We start from the raw sequence: 8,385 nt of genomic DNA, 5'->3' as shown, positions 1-8,385 counted from the left end.
TTAACGTTTTGCTTTTTATACAATTATTTTTGCTGGTGAAAAATAACTTTAAAAAGTCACGACATACTGTGAAAACTTTGAAAGTCACTCTGCAACTTGGGAAGAATAAATACAGTTGCCCCAGTAAACAACCTGGTGAAAGTTCATCAGCCGCAATTCTGTTCACTCAATGGGATATATGATGGAGTCTTATGTACACGTACCTACCAGCTGAAATTAGGAGGACCAATTCTGAGTAAATACACATAGAGCTGTGATTTAAGCACACTAACTTAATCTGGATTGGGTGCTTTATGCAGATGTACTTCACCTGTTTACTTTCCATCATTTCCCTTGAGTTTGCAATAACACAGATTACAGTAGTACCGATTAGAAGGGTGGCCTGACTCTGTAAGGCAGGGAGGCTGTGGTTGCTCAGTGGTACAGTAAGTGAAAGGTTGCCTGCATATCCTTAAAGAATCTATATTATTATTTTATCTATTATGGGATTGAACCTATGACACTACAGACTGGTTTCAAATCTGAGCACCACCTGCTCCCTCCAGCAAACCTAGACTCAGGGCACTTCCACACAGCAGTTTATTATGAACTCTGTAGTGCTCATGAATGCAAGCATTCCCCCACCACCACCACCACCACCACCCACATGAAGTCATCCTCATCCAACTTCCACCCCATATTTTCTTCCCTGCTACACATTGCCACTACCCTTTAATCCAGAATTTCTGTTTGGGGGTGGTTAGTTAACCTTATCAGTTCCCCCACACCCCCCAGAAAAGGTAAATCTAGAATAAATAGGGAGGAATATATAAGGTGGCATTTTAATGAGGGCAACATCATGTGGCTTCTGCACAAAACCTGCATGCATGATCAGCCCTGAGTCCGCAATAAACTGCCATGTGGAAGCATAATCCTGGTTTGCCACAAGTTCAGCTAAATGGCAATGCATGTTTATACCTTGCTCTCAATCTAGGCCCCAATCCTACCTGTCATTTGCTTTTACGTTTCATTTATACGACATTACTTTTATAAGACTCTCGTGCACATCTCAGCACCAACACAGCATCGTTTGCACACAATTTGTTCTCCTAGCAGAGATTATTATAATGCTCCAACAAAGAGAGAGTGATACCAACAGCTAAGATAGGAGAAACCCACATCTTTTGCTTTTATCCTATGGTACAGATTTGAGGACATTCACAGTTGTAATGGTATGCATGTTTACTTAGTCCTAAACTACAATCATAAACACATTTAATAGGCAGTAAACTCTACTTCAGAATAAACATGCATTGCTTTGCACTGTTACTACTTTTGCAACAGAATTGTGTGTTTCATGTTGGACACAACAGGGAAATACTGCAGTCTAATTACACAGGCAATGGGGTTTAGGGAGTTTATTTCAGAAATCCCTAATTTGTTCAGTTAGGCATTTTGAAAGAGACCATTTTATTTTGTCCCTGTTATCACTTATTTACATCACAGGCAGCCCAATTGTCGGCACATAACAGCTAAGCTGCAACCTTATACACAATTACCTGGGAGTAAGTTTCTTCACTGAATTGACTTTTGAGTTGACACATACAGGATTGTGCCATTAGTGTGTATAGATTGGAATTCAGTGGAACACCCTGCTGAGTATAAACTTGAAAATGATTGGATTGTATATTTGACATTGGGCTATAAGACTGAAGTGAATTCCACTGCAATTAATGGAGTGCCAAATAAAGCTTATATTTAGGAAAGGAGTGTTTTTTATTGATCAGTAAAGTGGTCATGCTGAGTTAAGCACTACTCTATTATAGTGCAAATGTTGTGAACCAATCTTCCTAGAAACTAATCTGAATAAAGGTTAAACAAAAACCTATCCTTTGCTTCAGTCTCTAGAGAAGCACAAAGAGAGAATGTAAACAAATATTTTAAAACCTCCAAACACTGGATATTGCATGAGGATCCGGTGGAAAGAGAAAGTACAGTACTGTTACTTTCTGCCTATCAATATCCAACCCATCATTTTACTGTTTAGAATAAAGTCCCCCAATTAAACGGCTCCTGCTCCCGCTCATTTTAATACCAGATTTTTCACGGGGGGGGGCAATTCCATGGAATTTACTTCTGAAAAGACATGCACTACTACTACTACTATAGATGCAATCCGCCTCGAAAGCACGCCCTACAGGACTCAGAAGGCCTTTCCTCCCAAAACAACAGCAAATATCCAAGTGCAAGGTTCACTGTGGCACGAAGTTTCACCGACAAAGAGGTAACGGGATGCAGAGAACCCAGCCTATGAGCTAGGCTAGGAAACACACAACGAAAAGCCCAATCTGCGTTTACATGAGCTTCAAAACACGAATATTAGTAGCAGTTGCTGCGATCCTAAGCAGCCTTAGCCGCGCTGTGATTTCAGCGGCACATCTAACGCTGCTTAGGATCGGGCTGCGCAGGGCAGCTAAAGACTTGGTTCTTAGTCCTTAGTTAAACTATGTTAGGGAGCCGTATTGGTTGACAATTTCAGTGGTGTTTGCAACTGACTCGACCGAAGACGTTATACTGTACACAAAAAAGTATACTTTTGGCCTTTATTGTAAAGGGGAGGAAAAAGCTGCAGTCAGACCAAAATATAATGGGGTGGAATATTGCATCCCCACACCCCAACCCGTTCGGAAAAGTATCCTCTGCTCTGCTGCATTTTGGAAGATTTGAACTAGCCACCAAAACAATATGCAATTATTGCTGAAGGCTATTAGAAACACCCACGTTATATGAAAATGCGCACACAACCCACGCACTTGCGCACTTCCCAGCAATAGGGATATTCTCCTTTCCCCCCTTTCTTTATCTTCTTCCCTCGTCTTTTGTTGTTGTTGTTGTTTACACTTGATATATAATTTCAAAAATGGTGGCGGGAGGTATAAAGAGATGGATCTTAAATTGTCCAATTCAGAATTAGGACAACGGAGATGTATTTCAGTCGACTTTAAAAATAAACTAACTCCAACTCAGAAGCACAAACCATAAGAGTCTGCAAGTTCCCTACATAATTTCTTAGGACTATCAACAATGCGTCCGCACACGCAATGGGCAGTTAGCATTCCTCCAGTAAGCAGCGTTTTCCTTGTCAACCAACTGTAACTGATAAGCTTTCATCAGATTTCTCTCTCCCACTCCAGTTTTTACAGCAACTGTGACTGGGGACAGCGGCAAACGCCTGGAATTGAGCTACGGTTTGAAGCTCGCTCGCTCGGGCGTACAGTTGCTCTGAATTATTTTTATTTTCAAGTAAATATTTACCAGTGGCCATCAAATTCACTATTAGCCACATGATTTCTAGATGCATTGGGTTCTGAATATTGCTTTGGGGAGAAAGTACTGTAGAAGCTTTCGCTACATTTTGGCATTATTTTCCGTTCCTCGAAATGTATTTAACAAAAGTATGGAATGATTTTGGGCACTAGCCAGTTGTAAAGACAGCGCTCCATCTCTCTCCTTTGGACCTGATATACTTTGACCACTGTAATCGGCATCTATTTACGCAAGCTTATTATTATTATTATTATTATTATTATTATTATTATTATTATTATTATTATTATTATTATTAACGAATACGGTCAAGACTTTTTGTGTGTTTGTTTTAATGTCGGTTTTATTTCTGTAGGGAGGCGGGCCCTGGCACGCCATTGCTTTTCCAAATTCTCCCCACGTTGCCGAACGATTTTAGGAGGGAGTTGGGGAATAAGAAATACCCAGGAGAATGTATCTTGCGCCATGTGAAAAACGAAGCACAGTGAAAAGTAGAAGAAAACAAAACTTTTGTTTGGAAATCTCGGGGCGGCCCTTCCAACGCCGCTTTCCAGATGCCATCGGGTTTTCAACACGTTCGGCAATGTGGTTTTCGACCTTAGAAGGTCGTCCTGCCATCTTCCTGCAGGCTTTCCCTCCGCATTTAGGTAGGAACCAGGATAGAAATGCACTTTAAACCCCTCCATCTTTTTTTCTTGCCTTACCACTTCTTTGGGAACAAACTCCACTGCACATGATGAGATCTACCTCAGAGTAAACCGGTAAGGATGAGAAGGCAAAAGCACACAACAGCAATGCCATCCGGGAGTGCTTTAAATGTTCTAGGTTGTTGCTTTGAACGCTGTTTTCCAAATTCTTGCACAAAATCCACAGCAATCATCCTAATGAATGGGAAGAATTCAGGAAAGGTTTGCCGCAGTCAGAACTTTCTTGCAGCAGATTCCAATATCTTCTCATACTACTTGAATCTTGTCACTGATTTCCCTAGGACTTAAGGTTGCAACTTTTGGCGGAAAGATCTTCCGCTTACTTTAGATTTTGCAACTTTTCCCACAATCCTGCTGGGACTCCCCCCCCCCCGCAACCAGTTATTATTGTTGTTGTTGTTGTTGTTGTTGTTGTTGTTGTTGTTGTTGTTGTTGTTGTTGTATAAATCGTGAACTGATCGGATGCTAAAAGCAGGCTTCGCAACCCTTTGCAGACGTTCCTCATTTGCAGATAAGAAAGGGCAATCCGAGGACAGAGAGGAAGAGAAACCCTGAGGAAGAAATGAACCGAGTTGTTTTAACCTCTCTCGGCAGCACCCCTCAAATCTCCTTAAACCTTTATTGCTTGATAATATGTCTTCAACGACTTAAGAAATTAATGAGACCTTGTTGGGAATTGTTGGCTGTCTCTGAAATGATTGAAGCAAGCCTTGGGGAGAGCCAGATAAAACAGGATTGTTTGCAGTGACGTTCCACGGGCGGACTTACGTCCACGTAGGTGTTTTGGGGGATCGATGCTTTGCATTCATACTTACAAGGAAGCACCACCGAATCGGAGTCAGTGGGCAGAGAGAACTGCAGGGTAGTCACAGCAGGTGGCGAGCATAAGGATTGCTACAGATAAAAGACACACATTTCTGTATCTGGTGCCAGCACCAAAGCTTTTCCCAACACAAGGAAACCAGACTACAACGCTAGGCACCTACAGGGTTAACGGTCCCCCCAGAAATGCCCGCGGTGGGTGGGAGGGGAGAGAAAGCAGCCCAAGGCGGAGTCCTAAAATTAAAGCACGATTCTTCTCTAAGCAGTTTAAATGCAGGCTTCCTGGTGTCCAAATTATTTCCCCTTGATTCTATCTCATTTCCGATCTCGCCGTCCCGCACCAGTCATTAGTCCTTTCTCGACAGATTAAAGAAGTCTGAGACCTCCCAGGGAAACGGGGAGGCTCCTGTCAGGGCTGTAATTGCTTGCACCTTTCAGGTGAAGGCCCCAAACACGTGTTTCTCCTCTGCTGGGCGATGGGCAAAAGAAGATCCAGGCGATAGAATCGTAAAGTTGGAAGGCAACCCGAGGATCATCTAATCCAACCCCCTGGGTGACTTAGTTAAAGGGCCTTAACGAACAAACAAATCAATCCCCATTCTTTTGCTGAGTCTCAAGGCCAATGTTTTTGGCTATACACTACCAGTATGGTACACTAGGATGCCAAAGTAACAGGAAGGTTATTGGGTTATTGCAAATCAGCCTCCAAACCAAGTATGGAGTTATCTCAGTCCGATCCCAAGACACACACAAAAAGTTGGTGGCTTACAGTGGAGGAGGGCAACAGCAACATCACCAACATTGCTCAGTTGTCGAAACAAAATTAAAAATTAAAAAAAAAAAATCCTTCCAGTAGCACCTTAGAGACCAACTAAGTTTGTTATTGGTATGAGCTTTCGTGTGCATGCACACTTCTTCAGATACATGCACACGAAAGCTCATACCAATAACAAACTTAGTTGGTCTCTAAGGTGCTACTGGAAGGAATTTTTGTTTGTTTGTTTCGACTACGGCAGACCAACAAGGCTACCTACCTGTAACTACTGCTCAGTTGTGTGTGAGAGGGTTTTTCATCCCCTTGTTTAAGGGTAACCGTCTCATATAGACACATGTCTCATTCAGACACAAAGGAGAACACCTATTAGCCTGCTTTTCGTGGTGTTAAATGCCCCCCCGGCCCTCCTCCGGAAGTGCCGATACGACTTCCGCGATGGGTGGAGAGGGCTGCATGGCCAATACTGCTGGGAAGGAGCCATGGAGCGGGTGAATCAGAGCTTTGGCGGTCCTCCCATCGCGTTCGAGCCGTGGCAGGAGACTAATAATAGCCACAAAAACAAGAGCAGACCCACAAAGAGGGTGATTTAATGGAAGAAATATGGAAACGATGGAAGATAATGAACCGGCAGCGAGTCTTGGGAGTGAAAAGAAATACAGCAGATAAATGAAAGTCCGACTGAATGCAAACTGAGCATTTTGTAACAGGCTAAACTAGGACAAGCTATCTTCCAGCATATATATTTTTTCCTAAATGGAAAGCAAGGACGTCGCATAAAAGATGGTGGTGATCCACTGAGACACTAATTCGCCTGCAATAACCTCTTCCCTGTCCAGGTTACTGGGGCATTTTTAACTCCCCCACCCTCGTCCTGCAATAGTTGAGGAAAGATCGTGGAATCTGGGCTTTGGGGGGCTTTACCAAGCGAGGCCGGCAAATGACAGCCAACATTTTGGGCAGATGTTTTATACAGGATGCCGAGCTAATTGCAACAGCAAGCTGAGCCATTTTTAAATTTTGGATGAAGATTCTGTTTTTCAAACCTGACTGAAGGTTAACGCGGCCGGGTGGGGGGCCATATATATGATGGAAAGAAACCCTGAGGAAAGGGAGGTGAGAAGAGGGGGTACCTAGTCTGGCCGGCAGCCCTGGAAACTTAACTTCGACCCGGAGCCCACGTCTGCTTCTCTCTTACCGCAGCAGGCTCAGTCAGTTGCGCCTAGGCCAGCGCGCCGGTTTGCCCCGTCCTGAGATCATCCCTCCAAACGCGTCTAGGCTATTGTCGCCTGGAATGTTGAGAGGCACGGTTCGCTGCGCTCCGCGGATTTTCCCGCCGGTGCGTGGCTTGCTTAGATCAGACGCTCTAGCTAGCGCCAGGGGCTGTTGCCCCGGGATTCCAGAAAAGCACACTCACCTTCCTAGGGAGGCTTGTCTCCAAATTTAACGTCTCATTAACTTCTGAGAGGCATCCAAGCAAGGGGTGGGGGATGGTCCTCGTCCAAAGTTGGGTCTCTCTGTATTTGGTCTCTATTTCGCGGCTATGGGGTTGCGATCCTAGGCACGCTTGCTGGGGAATAAAAGCTCCAATGGACTCCGTGGCAGTTAACTCGCGCGCAGCACCGTCTGCACCTATGAGGCCTTCTTGGGTATCTATTTTATGAGACCGGTTAAAAGAAAGACACGCGGCACGCCGCAAAAAGAGAGAGAAAGAGAAGAAAATAAACCTACAAACAACCGGCAGCTCCATCCACGAGGTCATAGCGAGGAGAGATTTTCAGATGGGGAAGAGGAGGAGAGAAGCGATTTAGGATTGTACAGAATCTGCGGTTGTTTGTGGTCTGGAAAGGAATGATGATGCCCTGGCTAAAGTTGCGGCCACGGGAGGCAGGGAGCCCTTCTAGACTTGACTGGTGAACAAACGTGCACAGGATCAAGGTGTAGTTCGCCGATCGTACAAAAGCATTTGCTTGGGACAAGCAGCCCGACCTGCTGTCGAGTAAGATGTTCAGGATCTAAACCAGAGGCTGTAACTACAGAATCGGCCCCACTGTATCCACTGAGACTTACTTTTGAATAAGGATGAGATGTAATAGAATTCTCTGCACGCGTAACTAGAAGTAAATTTGACTAAAAGTTATAAGGGCTTCTCCCTGCTCAAGATGAAGCTCGTAAAGACCTGGCATATTTATTATGCTCCCCAAGCCTTTGTGAACTTAAATCCACTTCATCAGATCATGCATGTTTGGGTGCACATTTCATTTCCCACTGACCTCGCCAATAGGACTAGCAAATCTGAAGTAAAACTTGCTGAAAGATTACCCAGACGTTCAGACACTACGTTGGAAAAATGCGAATCCCGGTCTCCGGAATATAAACGTGATAACTCACCTCAGCGACGGAGAAATCTGGTTTTAGCTTTCGATCCCCGAATCGCTGGCCGTTCCCCTTGCGGCTAGGGAGAAAAGAGAAGAGAGGTGTTGCTTTTGAATGACACATTGGGGGGGGGGACGACTTGCCTTCGACGCTTTCCGAGAAACGGTCAACGCGAAGCCACCGGATTGTCGCCCCCTGCTTTGACAGAAACGGGCTCGCTTGGCGTAAGGTGCAGCGGTCCTTTGGGACGTCGCGGCCCTTGTTGGGATCTGCTCCGCCCTGTCAAGAAAACGTCGCGCCTTTAGCCAAGGGAGATAAACCGAATTTAGCAAGCAGGGGGTGTCCGGGGCAGTCTCCCACTCCGCGACCGCCGACCTCCCACCCCGCCAGCGCAAGAGTTTA

The sequence above is a fragment of the Lacerta agilis genome, chromosome 6, assembly GCF_009819535.1.
Source record: "Lacerta agilis isolate rLacAgi1 chromosome 6, rLacAgi1.pri, whole genome shotgun sequence".
NCBI classification, from domain to species: Eukaryota; Metazoa; Chordata; class Lepidosauria; order Squamata; family Lacertidae; genus Lacerta; species Lacerta agilis.
The sequence above is the reverse complement of the archived record's forward strand: the minus strand, read 5'-3'. Positions refer to the sequence as shown.